The sequence below is a fragment of the Lycorma delicatula genome, chromosome 4 (assembly GCF_047948215.1).
Source record: "Lycorma delicatula isolate Av1 chromosome 4, ASM4794821v1, whole genome shotgun sequence".
Lineage (NCBI taxonomy): Eukaryota > Metazoa > Arthropoda > Insecta > Hemiptera > Fulgoridae > Lycorma > Lycorma delicatula.
The window spans coordinates 153287044-153309364 of record NC_134458.1 but is presented as its reverse complement, the minus strand read 5'-3'; the positions used below and the strand labels follow the sequence as shown (position 1 = coordinate 153309364).

The following is a 22321-nucleotide window of genomic DNA, read 5'->3' as shown; positions in this document are numbered from 1 at the left end:
AAATATTCCGGTATTATGTTATTAGACTTTTAGTTACTCATAATAATTTTTTTGGTGGGGTCATTTATTTCTTTAAAATTATTTTCTACCATATATTGTTCCATCAAACATTTTGTACTTTTAAGAGTTGATGATGACAGTAATGTTTGATTTTTCTGATTTTAAATAAGATACTTTATTTTTATTATTAATTTTAATTAAAATTTTTTATTAATGACTTCATATTTTATATATTTACAATTTTTAATTTTAATTTACAATTTAAAATTTTTAATATAAAAAAAAAATTATTTCTGTTTTGATTTAATTGGATTGGAAATGATTTTAACCATTTTAAATTTCAATTTTAATTTTAATGTACAATTTGCAACGTACAATGTTAATTTTAATGTGTAATTTACAACGAAAGATTTGAAAAATTATAGACCAATTGATGATGCAAAGTACTCGTGAAGGTGCTCTTGCTTGGATTATGGAATAAGGTAGGTGTCATCCTATTTTATTAATTCTGTACTTGAGTTAATCGGATTAATATAATTTGTATACTGCAGAGGAATATGATTTTTCAAAAATTTATCCTGTAAGGATCAATTTTAGAAAAAAAAAAAATATATATATATATATGTTTTCTCTATGATTTATACAGTTTTATACAAACCTTATAAAATGTAAAAAAAATGTTTAATAACATCCATAGACGCATAAGGTTTTAATAATAAATTGTACATGCAACAATGAACTCTAAATGTAGTTTCAGCAAAGTAAGTAAAGAATCTCTACTGCTTGTTTAAATTTATCCAAAAAGATGAAATTAAAAGTACTTTCTAACATAGAAGTCATTTTTCACAATGAATTACCAACTAGATATGTAAAATTTACACATTTAGAAAAGAAATAAGAAATGTATTGCAACAATTTCACATAATGACTGCTTCAACATCCACTGCTTCATTTTCAGATTGTTCTTCTAGCATGTTGAATTAGATGGTGGTATAGATACGGGTACCTCCTCTCTGTGTGGTACCTCTGCATATTTTATGACCTTTCTATTTTTGAATCAAATGGCATGACTCGTCGTTTCCCCTTCAACCATTCATCTAGACTTCCACCCAAATTTTATCTTGATCCCTAAGTGCACAATCAAAATAAAATTTATAAGCTGTTTTTATCAATTCAAAAATAGTTTTTCTCTGAGATTTAGGTGTAAATTTACCACAGATATAACAAAAACTGTCTGGATAATTTTGAACATTATGAGCTTTTGCAGAAGCCGTGTTGTAGCAAATAAAAATGAGAAAAATCACTTTTGTAATATAAAGAATTTATAAAAATATAACAAAACAACAATAACTCTGTGAAACACAACGCACAGTATAGACAAGTGAAGTTAGACTGATTAAGAGTTAAACTCTAAAGTAGACAACAACAGATGTCTGTATGATGTTATCATACAGACATGTTTGTACATGTCTACTCATGATATAATGTATATGTATATATATATATAGGTTTTTTTTCTTTATTAAGCATATATGCATATTGTTCAAAAGTAAAAGTACAGAAACTATTCTTAATTGTAACCAGTAGTTGATCAAAATGATTTTATTATAAAAAAAAGTTCAAATTTACAATTTACAGAAAACCTTTATGTGGTAACAAAGTGTCGGTAGCATATTTGAAAGCATTACCCAAATTACTAAGAAAAGTTGTGCAACATGTTAGATACAAATTTTGTGTCGACTAGTGTTATTATTATAATACTAAAAAAAAATCTGATGGTACACCATATGACTTCCTTGTACACCTATTAAATTACATATACACATTTTGTGCTGCACTTCAATTAAGCTTATTTCATTTGAAAGCGAGATACGCTCCTCCAATTTTTTAATAAAGTGGACAGTTACACAATTGCATTGTGGTGGACAACACATTGCATCAGATTTTTTTGTGGTGTCCGTATCAGCATTTTACATTAGTTTATATATTAATTTTGTTTCACGTCGCTCAAGTAGTTATGTGGTGTAAGTGAGAACGTGTCGGATCCGTAACCATGCACACATCGGATGGAATCCGACTTCATATACATATCTTTTTTTTTAACTTTTTTTTTAATTTAGATATATTGATTCATTGATAATTATTACCCTCTGTAAAAATGTTTGAACTAAAGTGAAAAGTACAATTGTATTTCACTAATAACTTCTGATTTTTATTCATATTTTTACTTCCTTGTACAAAGTACAAGGAAAAATTCTGGTTTTCGGATTTCAACAGAAATAAACATTTTGACCATCCCTGAATTCATTTTGACTAGTTTCAGCGTGATGTCTGTACGTTTGTATGTATGTGTGTATATATTTTGCATAACTCAAAAACGATTAGCGGTAGGATGTTGAAATTTTGGATTTTGGACTGTTGTAACATGTAGTTGTGCACCTCCCCTTTTGATAGCAATTGACTGAACCAAAAGTGTTCAAAAAAGCCCAAAATAAAAAAAAATTGATTTTGGACTTTTTCTTAACTGCAGTAATAAGCCCTCATTGAGAGCTTTTCAGCAATATATCAGTGATACTTATTTTCATTGGTTCCAGAGTTATAGCTAAATAAAATTTTAGTTAATGAAATATTTGGATCTTACAAGAGAAGGCACATCGGTTCAAATCCAACTTCATATACATATATTTTTTTTAACTATTTTTTTAATTTAAATATACTGATTTATTAATAATAACCTCTGTTTGTAAAAAAAACTTTTATGATAAATAATAATAACAATAATAAAATATGAAAAATAATCAAAAGTTATTAATGAAATAAAATTTTATGAACTTTTCATTTAAAAAAAAAAAAATGTGTATATGTAACTTAATAGGCGTGCAAGGAAGTCATGTGGTGTCCACATCAGATTTTTTGTTGTTATTATTGAATTATTATTTATTGTAATTTTTTTTTACGATCAGAGATTAATAATTATTAATAAATCAATATATTTAAATTAAAAAAAAAGTTAAAAAAAAATATATGTATATGAAGTCGGATTCGAACAGATGTATGGAGATAAGATCCCTTGTAAGATTACAAAAATTTCATTAATTAAAATTTTACTTGGCTATAACTCTGGAACTAATGAAAATAAGTACCACTTATGATATGTCATTGAAAAGCTCTCAATGAGGGCTTATTACTGCAGTTAAGAAAAAGTCCAAAATCAAGGTTTTTTGATTTTGGGCTTTTTTGAACTCTTTTGGTCTAGTCGATTGCTTTCAAAAGGGGAGGTGCACAACTAGATGTTACAATAGTTCTAAATCCAAAATTTTAACATCCTACGGCTAATCGTATTTGAGTTATGCGAGATACAAACACACACACATATGTACGTACAGCCGTCACACCGAAACTAATCAAATGGATTCAGGGATGGTCAAAATGGATACTTCCATTGAATTCTGAAAACTGAAATTTTTCGCAATCACAATACTTCCTTTACTTTGTACAAGGATGTAATAAAGCATAAAATATTATATTAATTTTTTTAATATTTGAAACAAACCTATTTAAATAGAGTGAAAGAAATCAATATAATTTTAAATAAATGTCATAAATAAAACAAAAAAAAAACATTTTTTGACTAAAATCAGCCATATTGAATAAAATTAATAATTTTAAATTACTCATCGTATTTTCTTTACTTTTTCTCCAAAACTTTATACAATATAAAATTAAATTTAGATTTAGTATTATATTTTGCTTTATTATTTTCGACTGAATAGATTAAAATAGTGATAAAAAGTAATTTTTATATAATAAAGGCAATACACTTAAAAATTATAGCTATTTCACTTGCATTACAATTTATTGTTTGCAGCATGGATTCCCCATAGATAATTGACATTTTAGACATAATTTCAATAAAAGTAAATAATTTTAAATCTTTTCTAATAATGTAATAGTAAAATGTTGGTTACAAAAAAAAATTTAGACACTTGTTAGATAACATGAATGAAAGATTTAGATAATCTGATATGAACAAAAGTCATTAGAATGAAGAATAGTTTTTCATTTCTTTCTTCACTAAACATAATAAATATTTGCACGTGCAAACACACACACACACACACACACACACACACACACACACACACACACACACACACACACACACACACACACACACACACACACACACACACACACACACACACACAAAAGTAACATACATATCTCCACGCGCGTGTGTGTACACAATTATACCCAGCAATTTAGTTGGTTTAGTAGGACAATGCATAATATATTCACTGCCACTAAGCAGAATAAGTAGTGTAGATCTTGATAGATAAAAGTTCAGTAATTAATTACTAAGCTTTTAAAATACTGCATAATAAACAAAATACATAAAAAATATAAATACCACAGAATGTCAATTATTAGAACAAATAAGTTTCAAAATATGTTTAATACTGTTTCTGCTGTTTAGTTCTGTTACTGAAAATTTCAACAGACCAAATTACATTAGTGTTATTACTTTTTTTTTTAATAAAAATATGTTTTAAGAATACTTGTATTCTGGCTTATTTGTATAAAATAAAAAATAAAATTTTTAAATAAAAATTACAGAAAACATTCATGTTCTAAAATAATAAAATTTTATGAGATAAAAAAGTATTACAATAAATATTATTTAGAAGCTAAAATTAAAAAAAAAAAATCTAAATCATGCAAATACTCTACTTCTCTTACAACACGCACACACATACACTCAGTCATTCATTACCTAACTCATAGGGAATGAATGAGATTATATTTCTGTATATTATAAAAATGTCCAGTTTCTTAGTATCCATTTTTAAAGCTAAAATAGATTTAAACTTAAAAAAGTAAGTTATAACAAGCAACTGAACGCTTTGCACCATACACATACATCACACCAAGAACACTATGCAAATTACATCATATACCCTTACACAGAAACACACACAACAACATCTTACACTTACACTTGGTGATGTTGCAACACCTTACAAAATGCAATCATAACCCTAGGCTCCACGTAGTGAGTCTTAAATGCTGTCCTCTAGGGTCCAGGGTGAACCCAGTTGTATGCAGATCTAGCTCCAGTATGCGCGCTCTCTACTGCACTGGTCCATTAAGTCACAGGTACTCATGGGAACCAAATGTCAGTTCCATTTACTAATTCTTCAGTGGTTGTTGGTCCATTTGAAAAAACCAAATCATCTGGGAATATTAAGACACTACGACCAGTCTTGTCAGCCGAAGATTTATCAAGCGGTGAGGAAATGGGAAATGTTAGAGTGTAAAATTTTCCTGTAATATAAAAACACAGCATATGAAGTATGCTAAAAGTAAAATAAAACCACAATGAAATACGTTATTAAGAATCTAAATTAAAACAATAAAATTACCATCTATCATATGCCAAATAGCATAAATAGCTGAAATAGAAAAATCAAATATTTGAATATAAATGGATGGCCTTAAGAAATCGTAAAACATTTGATAACATCTTCTCATTGTTTCCTAAGATATTTCAGAAGTTAGCCCATAGATTAAACTTCTGATACAATGCTCATAACAGACAAAACCGACAACGATGTGGTGTACAGTTAGTTGGTAGACACAGTGAACACAAACAGGTGCATCGGTCTGAGTCAAATGAGATAACCATGAGTTATTATTCATCATTGTGATGAATAATAACTTCCCCTTGATGGTTATTCCTGCATGAGGAGCTCCATATTCTCCAATTATAAGAATTCAATCATGGATTTCTTTAATTTTATTAGATAAGTCAATAAGAAACTGTAAAGCAACTCTTTGTTGCAAATAATTATAGATATCACTCACAAACTACGTCATACTAAATACATCAATGTTGAAATTAATGTTATCGTAATTTTTAACAAATATATGCAATGGATGTTGAGCAATAATATGGTGCTGTAGGCATCTTGTACCAATATATATAGATGATGATCTAAGTTACTCAAACGCACCTAAAACAAAACAACTTAAATTAGTTCTAAAAATAAAAATGATTTTAAAAATATGCAATGTTACTCATCGATAATTCATACTTATTGTAACAAGACAACATAGCGGGCCTAAGTAACGGATTCCTACCAATTATTATGAAAGTATTATAATTTGAGGAATCCAGAAAGGGACAAAAATGAGAACCCTTTTTGTAAAGAATAGCAGCGTAAGGGATTGCAGAACGTTAGTTTAGTTTCGAATAGTTTCTGGTTCTTTTATTAAAGTTTTTAAAAGCGTAGTTTTATTGAAAATAATAACAATTTAGGTTTCGGTTTTTTAGTGTGCGGTCAAATGGTGTAACTTGTTATTTTTTTCAATTAGATTCTTATGCAAAATTGATAAATTTGTGGAAAAAGGAAGTAAGCCATCTACATCCAGTGAATCGATTGGAAAAAAGACAAGATTGTACAATGACAGATATTTAATTATGGTTTTACGTCATTAGATGGAAATTCACAGTGCGTTGTTTGCTTACAAATCCTCTCCGATGAAAACATGAAGCCATCAAAATTAATTCGATACTTGGAAACTAAACATCCGGATCATAAAAGCAAACCCTTCGAATATCCAAAAGAAAATTACATTCTATGAGAAATCAACAAGCTTCTATTTGTAGATCAAGCCGTATTGATAAAAGTAGATTTGAAGCATCTTTTTTCGTAACATTAAGAGTAGCTTTCTTTTTGCTGTTTAGCCTCCGGTAACTACCGTTTAGATAATTCTTCAGAGGATGAATGAGGATGATATGTATGAGTGTAAATGAAGTGTAGTCTTGTACATTCTCAGTTCGACCATTCCTGAGATGTGTGGTTAATTGAAACCCAACCACCAAAGAACACCGGTATCCACGATCTAGTATTCAAATCAGTGTAAAAATAACTGGCTTTACTAGGACTTGAACGCTGTAACTCTCGACTTCCAAATCAGCTGATTTGGAAAGACGCGTTAACCACTAGACCAACCCGGTGGAACATTAAGAGTAGCTAAGATGTTCAAACCTCACACAATAGCAGAAAACGTCATACTGCCTGTTGTAATTGATATGGTCAATGTTTTAATAGGCGTGGAAGAAGCAAAAAAAAAATAAACAAATTTCGCTTTCAAACGACATAGTATCAAGGCGAATCGATGACATGGCTGCCGATGTTAGCGATCAGATAATTCAACAAGTGGGTTCAAGTGAATTTTTTAGTATTTAATTTGATGAATCAACAGATGTGACAAATAGTCTTATGTTTTGTAAGATATGAATACGTTAGGGAGAGATTAATCAAAGAAAATATGTTATTTTGCAAATCAATACTTGGTCATGCAACAGAATAATGTCTTTTTGATGTTTTTTATGAAGCTACTAAAAACTATAACATAGATTGGACAAAATGTTTTGCAGTTCGTAGTGATGGTGCAAAGACGATAACAGGAAACAACAGTGGATTTCTGTAAAAATTAAAAGATCATCTTATACCAAGGGTGGAATGGACGCACTGCTTCCTTCACAGACATACTCTTACCACAAAAAATATGCACGAAAATCTCAGACAAATTCTTTATAAAGCTGTAAAAATGGTTAATTTTATTAAAAGTCAACCGTTACAGAATAGGCTGTTTGCTAAATGCGATGAAAAGAAACGAAAAGAGAAAATTTCTTCTTTCCATGTAGAAGTCAGATGGTTATCGGGAGGAAAAGTGTTAACTCGGTTATTGGAATTGCGAAATTAAATATAATAATATCTTTCCTGGATAAGCAAACTCCATTCTTAATATTTTTACAAAATAATGAACATATGTTGCTGTTGGCTTACTTAGCTGATATATTTTTACATTTAAACGACTTGAATGTGAATTTACAAGGAGGTGATAACAAAATTTTATTAGTGACAGACAAAGTTCATGCTTTCATTAAGAAACTTTATAACTGCATTATTCGCCTTCAAAGCAAACATTTTGTTATGTTTCCACTCGCTTCCGATTATATCAAGAAAAATTTGGTTGAAGAAGACATTGTTATTTACCACAGTGTGAATTGTATGAAGATGTATTTGCATAAGCAACAAATTCAGTTGGCCGAGTATTTCTCAGAAGGTAAAAATGATTTCTCGAAGAGATGGATACTGAGTACATTTAGTGAAAACGTCGTTGCAACTGCTAAATTACCAGTTGAGATTCACGACCAGCTCTTCGAAATGTTTACCGATAAATCGTTACAACTACAATTCACATCTAAAGATTTAGCTCCGTTTAGGCTTGCTCGTCGAAGTGTATATGGAAATTTAGTCACAGAAGCATTGAAAATATTAATCCCTTTCGCCACGTTTTACCTCTGTGAAAAGGGGTTTTCCTTTGTGGTTGTTATTAAAATTAAATATAAGAATCGTCTTTTATCAATTGAAAACGATTTGCTTTTGTGTGTTTCTAACAGAGCCACGTATAAAGAAACTTTTAAAAAGGAAACAAACGCAACCATCTCATTAATTTATTTTCTTTACATGTATATTTTATAAATGTAAGTAAGAAGTTTATAATAAATGATTTTTTGGCTCATAAAATTATTTCATTGTTGTTTACGTATAAAATTGTAGGCTAATTTCGCGACCCACCACGTTAAAAAACAGTCATATGAGTATTATTTCTATTTAACTGGTAATTACATTATCATAGACCAAACGATCGTTAAGTCAGCTGTAATTACAGTTTCTTTCTTTTTCTTGTTTAGCCTCCGGGAATTACCGTTCAGGTATTACTTCAGAGGATGAATGAGGATGATAAGTATGAGTGCAAGTGTAGTGTAGTCGTGTATAGTCTCAGTTCGACCATTCCTGAGATGTGTGGTTAATTGAAACCCAACCACCAAAGAACAGCTGTAATTATACTGTGTTTACTCTTAATCATAATAATACTAGTACAAAAAAATAAATAAAATAATTAGCTTTAGTATTATTTTTGTTAATAATTATTCATTATTTTTATTATATTCTGTTATATTTATATGTATATTTTATTAAACAGTTTTTTCATAACGTTTTAATACGTACCCTAGTATTTTTTGAGTCCTGATAGCTTGCGCCATCTGAACGGAAAAATGAAAGGTTTCATTTTTCTTGATGAGAAAGAAATAAAAAATGTGATTGTAGGCTGCCGACAAAACGTATGTTTACCTGTGTGGATGAAAAATAAAATTGGTGGTTTCATTTTGCATGATGATAAAAGAGTAAAAACATGTAAATGTGTCAATTAATGAATATTTAATAGTGTAAATAGCTTTTACATAAAGAAAAATGCATAACAAAGCAGTATTACCGGTTATCAAGTAGTGTATGTTTTTATAGTGAATGAGAAGTTATGCCCTTTCATAAGAAGTTCTGCAATACTGTAAATAACTCCAGTTTATTATTTTTTTCACACTTGTTTTGAGTTTTTGGCGTGGATTCACCCGAATCCCAAACGGGTAGTCATGATAAATCTTTATTCTTATCAGAGCATAAAAATAAATTATATAGATCACGTGAATATTAGTTATATTATAAATATAAAAACAAATTATAAGACAAAAAATAGCTATATTTAATGTCCATATTAATTACTTAAATACAAACATACATAAGAAATAATGTTAAGGTGAATACATAGAATTATATTAAAATAATTAACAGGTCAGAACTTGCTATTAAAAATTATTTTAAGCACGTATTTATCTTCACAATAAATTGGATGCGTGCAGAAAATCAGATTTTTTTTAAATTTATATTATTTTTTAATTAGTATATCTAAAAATTCTTCGACGGAGTAAATATTATTTCCGTAAAAGAATTTATTTAATTGTATTTTAAGTTGTTCAAATAAAATGCTTAATTTAAGTATTAATTTTTAATTATTTGGTGTTCAAGCTCATTACTATTACTTTTGTCAATATTTTCATAATTTTTTCAAATAAGTGCCATATTTTAAATATTTCTTTACATTTATTCTTCATGTATAATAAAATAAAGATACACTATTTTTTTCAAATGCATTTTTATTTGATTACTTAATTTTAAAGTTAAAGCTACATAACATAGAAAGTAATAAATATGTTCAATTTAAGGGATAGTGCTAAACTGAAGGAATGTTTGTTGAAGATTCCGCTTACATGAGGTTGCAGATTGAAGGGTGCTGCGCTCTTTCGTTATATCAATGTGTTATTGGTGCAGCATCCAGAAACAGTTAATGGTTCGTGTCAACTTGTTTTCGCGCGTGATTGAAATATTTTATACTTTCATAAAACATTTTCAGTATAAAACTATTTTTTATAATGTTTAATTTGATATTAAAAAAGTACTTTTGAATTTATTTTAATACTTCAGAGAAACTGCTTTGTATTAGTGTACTTCATGATATGATAAAAATCGTAACCTAAAATATTGTTTAGTTTTATTTTAGTTAGTACAAAATGCATTAAAACTGGCTATGTTTCTCATGATTCTATTATTATTTTTTCTTTTTATGCTTTATTTTTCTTCTTGAATTGGCCACTTTAGGACAACAATAAATATTTTAATCATTTTTTTTCTTTTTGACTTCCTTTCTTCCCAACATTTCTTCATTATTCCAACATATTTTTGTTTTCTCTACTCCATCTGTAGCCATAATTCTTTTTTGGTTTTTCCTGGAAACCTTTGTTTCCAGAATAATAAATCTAAATTTCTTTTTATTTAAAATTATTTCTTCTGTGATATTTTGTTCCCTCATAACCTTTAAAGCTTCATTACACCAGTTGTTTTTAGTTTTTTGATTATAGACATAATTAAAAATTCTTTTAGTCAGTCTCTTTCTAACATTCTGAAAAGATGTCCAAAAAACATCAGTGTTCTTTTCTTTATAGTATCTAAAAGTCTGTCATTAAATTTATAACTCTCTTCATTTTTTCTAATCCCCCACTTATTCTTTTCAATCTTAACTGGCCCTATTATTTTTCTTAATATTTTCCTCTCTAGCACTTAAGTTTTGCCTATCTTATTCAAACATAACACTTAAGGCATATAAACATTTGGATTTAATGCCTAATATTTGTTTTTCTAGAAATTGATTTTTTATTATGCTTTGTTAAGTGATTGTTTATCTAAAACAATTTGTGTTTAATTATTTCGCCAAATATTTTAATTTATTCATTTTATTTTTCACTTTATATTTGGTTTTTGGAGTATTTTTATTATTTATCATAAAGTCAGTTGTTTGAAAAAAAATTTGTAAACCTATTTTTTTAACTAGTTTTCTCCAACAGTTGGCAGATCTGGGTGTGTGAGTGTAGGCAGATGCAACCAGTGCTCCCGGCTTGCCAAGTTTAGTTACAAAGTAAGTGTAAATGTACTGGTAAACATGTAGTCCTGAGCAGACTCAGGTCGATCTCCTTAAACATGTAATTAATTGAAACCTACCACCAAAGAATACCGGTATCCACAGTCTAGTACTCAGGTCCATACAAAAGCAACTGCCAGTTCAAGGGCTTGAACCTTAGAATTCTCGACTTCAAAAATCAACTGATTTTGCAGTGACAAGTTTAACCACTAGACTAACCTGGCTGGTTTTTTCATTTTTAAAAAATCAATTTGAATTCCTGTAGTCTTAATATCCAGGGAAAATATTATCAGATCATCTTCAAAGGCCAAACAATTGCTTTTTGAGATTTTGAGAAGACGTTGCCTCAGTGGAACCCATGTGTTGCAGTGTAGACTGTCCACCCTGTCTCCAGTCCCAAACTGGGCTTCCCATCGGGGTCCTTCCAGAATCACAGAAGAGTCTCGACCTCTTCTGGATAGCCAAGATGCCCCTCCTCAGGATTACCCTTACATCCTAATTTCACTACTTTTTCCAAAACTGTATTAAACAGTAAGTCTAGTAGACCATCACCTTGTCTCATACCTGTTGAGATTTCAAAAGGTTCAAAGCTTAGTCCTTCAAATTCTATTTTTAAGAAAGTATTTATAAGGGTTTCTTTTACTAAATTCATCGTTTTATTGTCTACTCCAAATTCCTCTAACATATTGAACAAAGTTTTTCTGTCATGAATTGCAAGCCTTTTTAAAATCCATAAAAGTGATTACAATGTTTTTACCCCTTTTGCAATTATCTCAAATAATTGTTTTTAAACTAAACATTTGCTCTGAACAAGTCCCTCAAAATAAAATATCATAAAAATTGAATTTACATACTAAGTTAAAGTAATAATAAAAATTAATAAACTTTTATTAATTATTAAACTTTCTGAATGGATGTCTGTACACTCCCAAATAACTTAAAAGAAAAACTGTGATGAAATAAAACCCATAGTGAGATAATAAATCTTATAAGTTTAGTATTGGCATTTTCTAATTTTTAGTCAAGACAAAGACAAAATTATTAATCTTGACAGCTGTTTGAAAATGGATGAAACACATAACTGATAAATAAGTAAGGTAAGAATATTTTAAATTATAAAAAAATTAAATTATACATAGTATAAGATAATTTTAATTACTTCTAATATAATACAATGGCTAAAATTGTGTGGAAATTTAAAGATTTTGCTTTTAATGTTTAATTTGTCTTTACTTTTTCAATTTGTAGTGGAAATTTAGTGAGAACCGATAGGGTTAGATATACCCATGATTACCAATTATGACTTATAACCCTTCATCATTTATGCAACTGAAAGCAATAAAAAATGTGAATTCAAAAAATATTTGTTATAAACTGATTGACTTTTACAATGGTTATTACAATGGCTTTATATCAAAATATATGTATTATATTTTATATTTACAAAGGCTTTCTATTTTTTTTTTTTTACAATGGCTAACCAAATGAATTATGTCATTTGGTTTTGAATTACTGTGTACTTGATTTCTTGTAAAGCTTTATAGTATTTTTACGAGAGTAGTAAGCTGGTGTAGCCGAATGGAGTATTTATATGAGAACCCACCAGGTTGGTTTAGTGGTGAATGCCCTTTCCCAAATCAACTGATTTGGAAGTCGAGAGTTCCAGCGTTCAAGTCCTAGAAAATGCAGTTACATTTATACAGATTTGATTACAAGATCGTGGATACCGATGTTCTTTGATGGTTGGGTTTCAATTAACCACACATCTCAGAAATGGTCAATCAGTGAGACTGTCCAACACTACACTTCATTTACACTCATACATATCACCCTTATTTATCCTCTGAAGTAGTACCTGATTGGTAATTCCCGGAGGCTAAACAGGAAAAAGAAAAAGTATTTATATGAGGTAATATAATGAGGTTTCATGATAACCTCAAAGCCAGTTGCAACATACTTTGTTTTGCTAATCCATAGTATAGAAAATAATTTGGAAAGGAGATCAAGGTGGCTAAAGCCTTTTAAAATTACCAATCTTTAGATACCATGCAAATGTCTTTGCATTCATCAAGATGGACTGATTGAAGGGAGCTATTCAGACTAAATGTCCACATTTGACCAAAAATAAAGTGCTCTTTCACTGTGATAATCCACTTGTACACACGTCTCTTCTTTCAGATTGTCCTGCAAAATTCCAGATTTATGGTTTCAAAGTAGTATAAATGAAAGTAAATGGAACCATTATAAAGAAAAAAATGTTCAGTTAAAATAATATTGGTATTTTTTCTTGGTTTTCAGGATTCCAATATGACTCATACATTTGAAACATTCTTGCCAGGTTTTAGTACAGATATAACTAAGAACAGCACTACTCTTGTTTTCAAGGTTAACATTCACCTTTCCTGCAACATTTTTTATGCAGATGACTAGATTTGTTGAATGAAATTTAATATTCATTTTATATCTAGTCCAACAGAGTCATGTTGTTTTGTTGCCAAGAACAGTTAACCTGTTTTATTTTGCTTGGAGCTGTATTATTCATTCATTGATCTATAAACATTGTATGATATTTCAAAACTAATTTTAATAAAAAATGTGGTTATGAAATGGCATTAAATTACTAATTTCTGTAGAATGGATTTTATCCTCCTAGTTTTAATTTAATAAAAAAAGAATTTTACACAAAATTTGGTTACCAACAGCAAAGATTTATTCATTTTACTACCATTGTATAAAAACAAGTCTTCAGTATGTAATATAGGGTTTTAGGGAATTATAAAAATATTTAAATAACAGTGATTGCAGCATATGGCTTAACCTTTGGCTTCTAACTATTTATTTAACTTTTGCTCAGGTTTTCTTTGTTTGGGTATTTTAAGGTAACGTATAATCTTTCTGGTTAATATATGCAAACTCCTTATAATTCGTATCATGGGATTTTATACTTAAGACTAGGTTATTTCTAAAGTCTTCACCAGTATTTTAAGTTATAAATTCAGCATTTAATAAATCTAAATGTATTTATGACATCAATGCAATCTGTTTTGTGTTAACTGAATTATCGTGCTAATTTGCTCATAAATCAATGAATGGAAAACAATTTAAGGAATATTTTAGCAAAAACTAAAATAAAAAAAATAGAGTTTATAAGATGTCTTTTGAAAAATCAGAAATAATGCTCAGCATCAAAAAGTACCCCAAAAAGAAAAATTATGCAAATATTAAAGTAATATCATGGTTGAAATATCTAGGGGACACAGTAAAATACAACAGTATGTATAGAGCGACAATAAAAGAGAGAAGAAAAAAATTTTATTAATGACATTTCATGATCAAAGATATCTACAATAAAAAGAACCTCTCAAAAAGGGTCCAACTCAGACATTATGCCACACTGGTGAGAACAGTGGTACTATACGGAAATGAAACGTTACACCTTACCGACCTGGAACTGTTAAAGAAAATAAAGAGAAGAACCCTGAGAAAAATCCTGGGTCCCAAGAAAACAACAAAAGGATGGATACAGGCTGAAATCCAATGAAAAACTGTATGAAGAAATAGAGGATATAGAAAAAACGATAAGAAGGAAACTTAAGAGATTCCTGGGCCATATGTACAGAATGAATGAACAAAAGACTAAATAAGCAAATATTCATTAAACTCTGGAACAAAAGAGCAACCATGTGTACTAGAACAAATGAAAATATAATTAAATAATCTGGGGATCCAAGGACAAGAAATGAAAGTTAAAAAGCTATTCAGACAAAAAATACACAACCCACCAAGTTGGTCTACCTGATTTCGAAGTCGAGAGTTCCAGCGTTCAAGTCCTAGTAAATGCAGTTACTTGTATATGGATTTGAATACTAGATCGTGGATACCGGTGTTCTTTGGTGGTTGGGTTTCAGTTAACCACACATCTCAGAAATGGTCAACCAGTGAGACTGTCCAACACTAAACTTCATTTACACTTATACATATCATCCTCATTCATCCTATGAAGTAATACCTGAACGGTAATTCCCGGTTGCTAAACAGGAAAAAGAAAAAGAAGACGAGGTTAGCGAGCGTAGATTATTGAATACTAGATCATGGATACCAGTGTTCTTTGGTGGTTTGGTTTCAATTAAGCACACATCTCAGGAATAGTCGAACTGAGACTGTACAAGACTATACTTCACTTAAACTCGTACATCATATCATCCTCATTCATCCGTTGAAGTAATACCTGACGGTGATCCTGGAGGCTAAACAGGAAAAAGGAAGACAAAAAATACACGAAGTTGAGTTTGAAATGTTGAGGAAGGAGAAGAATTACACCAAGTGAAACGGTCGGAAGAGAGAAAGGCCAAACACGTGGAAAAGAATGAAAGATTATTGGGAGAAAAGAAAGAGGAAACAGAAAATGTTATTTTCGTGGTCCATAGTTGCCCTAACCGCAAAAAAAATAATAAATTTTAAAATAAAGAAGAAAAAAATAGTAATGGAACCGAAAGAAAATGTAGAACTTCTGGCAAAACATCTTGAAAACCCTCTCGATTGCCCAGCGCCCAAACAAATATTTGAATTTGAGGAAGACGAGAAAAGGATGCAGTTTTCAGTCACCAAACTGGGACGAAATTCGGAAGGTGATCAAATCTTTAACGAACAATAAAACAAGCGGGGAAGATGTGGAGATTCTTAAACTCGTCCCAGAAAATTTAATAAAAAAATTGGGAAATTTTTTGAGAAATACTTGAAGAACAGAAAAAATACCGGAAGACTGGAAGTTAGCGCTTATACGACTTATATATAAAAAAGGAGACAAGGGGAATCTAAATAATTAACAGGGAGATTTCATTTTTATCAATATCGATAACAATTTACCAATACAACTTTAACAATATTTTAAGTAAAATTGTATTAAATAGAATTCAATAAATTTTGGAAAAAGAGAAGAATTGAAGTCATCTTCAACTGTTCTGAAGTCATCTTCGGAAGGAAGAAGATGCGCAGAACAGATTTTTAGTTTAAAAATAACATGGCAATGCCACAAAACCAAAAATAATGATTTAAAAGCAATTTTTATAGATTTAAAAAAAAACAGTGAATATTATTAAAGAAAATTTCTCACATGTAAAATTGATAGGCCAACTTACCGAACCGAGTTAGACAAGGTCATGGATTCTTCCCGATCCTTTTCGGCTGTAGTCTTGAGGAAATAGTCAGACGCACCAAATGTAATTCGTTTCTGTATTTTATTGGAACGTTTTTGATATTTTTCTGTATGGTATGTTAAAGTTTGTATTGTACTATATTATTAGAAAAATTACGTTTATTTTATTATTACTAAATGGCATAAACTCGCCCCACAGCCGCGTATACACATAACTTGTGGGCGTTCCAATCAATATGCTCTAGGTGTACACGTGCGGCAACGTAACCAAATGCGGTGTAAATTCATTTTGTATGTAATATTTATGTTTGATGATCAAAAAATGAATTCGATAGTTTATATTAGTATTATAATTTTTATAAACTCATCCTACTGTTTATTAAAATGAAACAAATTACATTTAAAAATGAGTGTTCTGTGAAGAGAACGTATATTAATATATTACGTACTATTGTTACTTACGTCATCCATCATCGTTCATTATGGCTTTGTTTATCATATTCATTCATTTCAGAGTGATATTTCATACAAATTTCCCCACTTCATCAATTCCTTTTTGTTTTTCTTCGTTAATCTTTTATTCATATTCATGATAGATCTATATATCATTTTTACGTATCTTATACTATTTTTTTTCATTGCTTATAAAATAGCTCTAAAAATTATTTTATTTTTTTCATAATACCCTTCCTCCAATTACAAGGTCATTATTATTATTTATGACGCATGTATGTCACGATTTTTATTCACTGTAAAATACAGTTCTCTCCATATTCCCTATTGTTAATTTCGAAAAAAGAGTATTATAACCTATGATTATTTATATTACTTTCTCGGTTGTAGCGATATTTGCTGCTATAAAAATGGGAAAGTATATAGGCGAGTAAAAAAGGAGATCTAAAAAAAATCTGCCTTTTTTTAAGTTTTATGCCTAAAGACATTTAAAAAAAAAAAATTAATAAAGAATAGATTTAAATAGATTGTAAATATTCTGCGAAAAATGATTTTATTCCAGTGCTCCCAAGTCAAAAAAAAAAAAAAATGTATTTATGTGGACGGACGTTTGTGCGTATGTTCGTATCTATGTTGGCCTGTATTTGGTCTTATAATTCTGGACCCTGTTGGCCGAATTTCTTAAAACTTTGTAGATACGTATTATCTTCGGGGAGAAAGAGTGTATTAAATTTTTATAAAAATTGGAAAAAGGGGTGGGGGTATTTTGACCGAAATAAATTTCAAATCTTTACTGGGGCACTTAATCAAAAAATAATTCTTACAAAAGTTGAGTGAGTTTTTTAATCAAAATCACAAATTAAAAAAAAGTATTTAATATTCATCCTCTTCCCAAAAAATGACTGCATATTTTTTTTGTTTTTAGCTATATCTTGCTTCAGAAAAGGAGTTAATGGGAATTTTTACATTATATTTCCTACATCACTAAGCCTTCAATTAAAAATATTTTGCTCCTTCCACTCTGCTGGTTGTGGTAACAAAAGGTATTTTTTAATTAATTTTTTTTTTAAATATGTTTTTAATTTAAATCCATCTCGACTCAACTAACTCAATGCATTTAAAATGTAAAACTTTTAATTTTTTGATAACCTTTACCCTTACTCTTTAGTATTTCTTTAAAAAAGAAATTAACCAATAATGTTCATCTCCTTCCTACAAAATTACAACTTTGTTTATTTAGAATTATGTTTGTATCTTAGCATTTTTTTAAACAACTTAAATTTATTATCACACCATATAGAAATTATTTTTTTTAAAATAATTTTACCCGAATGCTTATCCCTTGAGTATGGGAGTCCTCAAAATGAAAAAAAACAACCATTTTTTGCAATTTCAAATGTTTACTGATCAAAACTTAATTTTTTAAACAGTAAAGTCACTAAAATAATTTAATACCAGTTCCCTGATGGGAGAGTTCCCAAATTTAAGAAAAAAAAATCGAAAAGTTTCTTTTAAATTTATTTAAAACCAATTTTAGTGGATATTCTAATCATTAATAAAAACCCCACGATGCGTGAGCCCCAAATTTTCAAAAAGTCGAAAACATAGTTTTCGAAATTGCATATAATGACTGGTGTAAGCGGGAAAGTACATTGTCGTTTTTTGTTTTTTTTTGTAAGTAAACAGATCTAAGTAATTGTACAGTATGATTGTTTTAAAAGTACAAAAATTTATTTCCGAAGTTAGTTGAAAGTTATTTAGCTCTTGTATGTATTTAATTTTTTTCTTAAGAAACTGATTAAGATTTTTAACACGAGAGTAATAAGACACACCTAGGTAACTGGAGGCTCTGAAAAAGTTTAGTTTACTGACTTTCAGCAGTGGCGATTGAGGTACGTTGTATCAGCGTTAATAGATTGTTTCTATAAAGAGTCGTTTGATCTGTAAGCTTCCAGAATTAGCTGGACTAGTCCACAGTAATAGATGGGATAGTCTGGAATTTTAACTTCATTGTCGTTCTTAAAATAACAGTTTTTTTGTTTTTGTTTTAGCCCATTTGGTGGCGGCCGGATTTGGAAGTCTGACTGGGTGATCGGCTGTGTAAGGGGGCCGAACTTCTTTGCGTTGAGCGTCTTTTCTTTTCTTCTTCCCTTGGTGCTGTTTGAGTCTTCATCGACGGTGCTCTGATCTGGCCGAAACACAAGGAATACGATAAGTATAATATCTCCTGTGTATTGCGATAACTGGGTTCTCGCCTTTCGTTGTTGGGTAATTATAAAGAAATTATAGTGTTTACATAAGGAATAATGATTTTCTTAGTAAAGGTCCACACCATTTCCAGCATCAACATAAACCATATGGAATCTATTCCTGACCGGTGCCTCATCTCCCGCTGTTCCGTCAATAAGCCGAGCCTCCATATTGTCTGACGTCACCTCTCCGGCCTTTAACCCAGGTCCACGCAGCAGCCAGGCCACGTGTGGGTGTCTTTCCGCCAGGTTATCCATCAGCCTACCCTCCAATGCCTCTTATAAATCCACTATGGCCACAGTGTCTATCGCACCCACACTCCTATCCGGAATCCCGACTTGGGTATTCCGGTAAGCCTTCCTAGGCAAGGATTTCTTGATAAAGTCAACCGACCCGTGTAAGGGCACCCCATTATCCAACCCATCCATAATGGGGCACTCTGTGGCTACAATCTTTTGGGTCGCCGTCTCCGTAGTTTTCTTCTGCTTAGTACACTTAGGTCCGCCTCTAGATCATTGATGCTACGTTTAATATTTTTGTTTATGTTCTTTCTGAGTGCAGAGGCCAGTCGTTCCAGTGTCCTGACAACATCTTCTAACTCTTGCGGCAACTCCTCCTCCTCCGTAGAGGATTGCCGGATTGGCCTAGATCGCTTTAGCCCCCTTCCGGCTATCCAATGCAGCCCTATGGGACACTGGTGGAAGTCTCTCAACAAGGGCGACCGCAGTCGACTTACTAACAGAAGCCTGTGACGTCGCCATTCCACTTGCCTCTTGAAGCACTATTTTCGGCTTCAAAGCCGCTTCAGTCGTCTTAATTAAGTTTCCCTCCATACTGGAAGGTTGGCCAATGAAAGGTCTCTCTATTTTGGGTTGTCGGCCTCAGCCCAAGTTCAACGACAACCCACAAGGTAGGGATAATCTAAACAATCTGTATCTTAAAAGAAATAAATCAAAATAAATATATCTTATGATTAATATAAAATGAAAATTAAATTATCACCAATGTTTAGATAACAATGTAATAATTTTATCAACTACGATAACAGCCACCTGCCTTTCTTCGAAAACAAGTAAACAACTAAAGTAATAACACGCAATAATGGCCCTTATTGCCTACTGGCAATAAAGGTAAAAAAGACCACACACACACACACGCGCGCGACTCCACACACGCGCTTTTAGGTTAGCTCTAGGAGCTAGTTAGGACACTGGTCGCTAAACTGTTTTGAGGCTCAGTAGCCGTTCGTGGCACAGACATTCGGTCTTATGCTTTAGGGCGACCGAATGGGGTGTTATCGGGAGAAATTCCAAGCAAACCAACCAATCTACACACATAAAAAAAACACACTCCGTCGTCCAAAACTCATAAAATTAAAACGAAACACTTCTAAATAACCATTCAACAATTGCCCGTCGTACAGTCCAAATAAAAACCAATCCGAAAAAGAAGAAAAACACGGAGCGCACTACCAACGTCTATACCCAACAAAATTTCCCACTCGACTCTAAGTTGACTGCTATTTGGAAGGACAGGGCAATCACGAAGAATACAAAGCTGAAACTTCTTCAGATACTAGTCTTCCAAATAGTCACGTACGGCGTTGAGATCTGAATCATCAAGGTGAAAGATCGGAGGAAAATTGATGCATTCGAAATTTGGGCCTACAGAAGAATGTTCAGCGACGCGTGGACGGAAAAGAGGACGAACAACTCTATTATAAACGAGCTGGGTATACAGAGGAGGTTGTCCGCAATATGTTACCAGAGCATCCTCCGCTTTTTTCGGCCGTGTAGTCCGTAGGCCCGGCGAAAGTCTTGAGAAGTTAATCATACAGGGGGAAAAAAAGAAGCTAATTATACGAGGAAGACCGCCGTAAAGATGGCTGGATTACTTGAAGAGGTGACTGGAAAAACGCTACGCTGGTTGATTCGAATAGAAAAAGACCGTGAGCTATGGCAGGAAATTATCAGCGGGATATGAATCGTGTCACCATCTCCCAGACATGAGAGGAAGGATCACTAATGATGATGGTCTTCATTCAACTTTGTACAGACATATACATATATATATATTGTCGCGTGTTCGCGCCTCGATCAGGATATTGAGTGATTGACAATTGAAAACGTTTATGTGATTACAGTTTATTAGTTTATAAACATAAGTAAAACAAGCCAAATCAATAATAATAATAAACAAATAATAAAAATAGTAATCAGAACCATAATAATAATAATAATAATAATACAGTGATTACACACAAAACAGAATTTAAGGTAACCGTCAGGATTTATTTATAGGTAGTTGGTAGATCCGTTGCGATGTGGAGGACCATAAAACCATTGTGGTAGGTTTTTCGAGCGAGTATGAACTGTAGATGCATAGGTGATGAACTCAAACGCCTTGTTGCTTATTGAATTGTTTAATTTGTTGTCGTCTTAACATTTAGATATAACATATAATTGAACTTAATAAAGCATATAACGTAACAAATATAATTAAAGTTAATAACTTATGTAAGTATACTAATAAAATAAGCGTTCATCCAAACATTAGTATGCGCGTCCATCCGGACTGAATGTACAAGACCGCTGTGGGTCAGATTCTGGCGCCGAATGCATAGAAGTCGCTAAATCACAATGACCACTCCTTGCGATGTTATGACGTAGAACATTATATGACCATAGTTTCCGGAGAGCCCTAGCCCCCTCGCTAGGTAGCAGCACCCGACAGCTAAAGTGGAACGTAACCGTAGTTAAATATTGAAAACGAGAATTCACTCCCATTGACTAAGACCCGCTAATCTTAACACTTTTAACGACTTGTTTTGTATTAACTACAATAGTGCAATAGATGGCAAGTATAAAGTTCTTTTACTCAAATACCTTTCCTGTTCACAAATAAAACTACCCAACAATTTATAAATGAATTTTGTTCATTTTCTTTTTCGCTTATTGTCTTTTCTTTCTTTTTCCTGTTTAGCCTCCGGTAACTACCGTTTAGATAATTCTTCAGAGGATGAATGAGGATGATATGTATGAGTGTAAATGAAGTGTAGTCTTGTACATTCTCAGTTCG

The 22321-nt window shown here is 31.1% G+C and overlaps 1 long non-coding RNA gene across 1 annotated transcript; it reads right to left on the bottom strand.

Annotated features, from left to right (window-relative positions):
• Positions 1-709: 709 nt before the first annotated feature.
• LOC142322957 (uncharacterized) lies at positions 710-16953 on the bottom strand. The gene is made up of 3 exons (XR_012755974.1): positions 16524-16953; positions 4998-5325; positions 710-1128 (listed from the first exon to the last, which is right to left on the bottom strand). It is a non-coding gene; the product is annotated as an uncharacterized LOC142322957 (long non-coding RNA).
• Positions 16954-22321: the final 5368 nt, after the last annotated feature.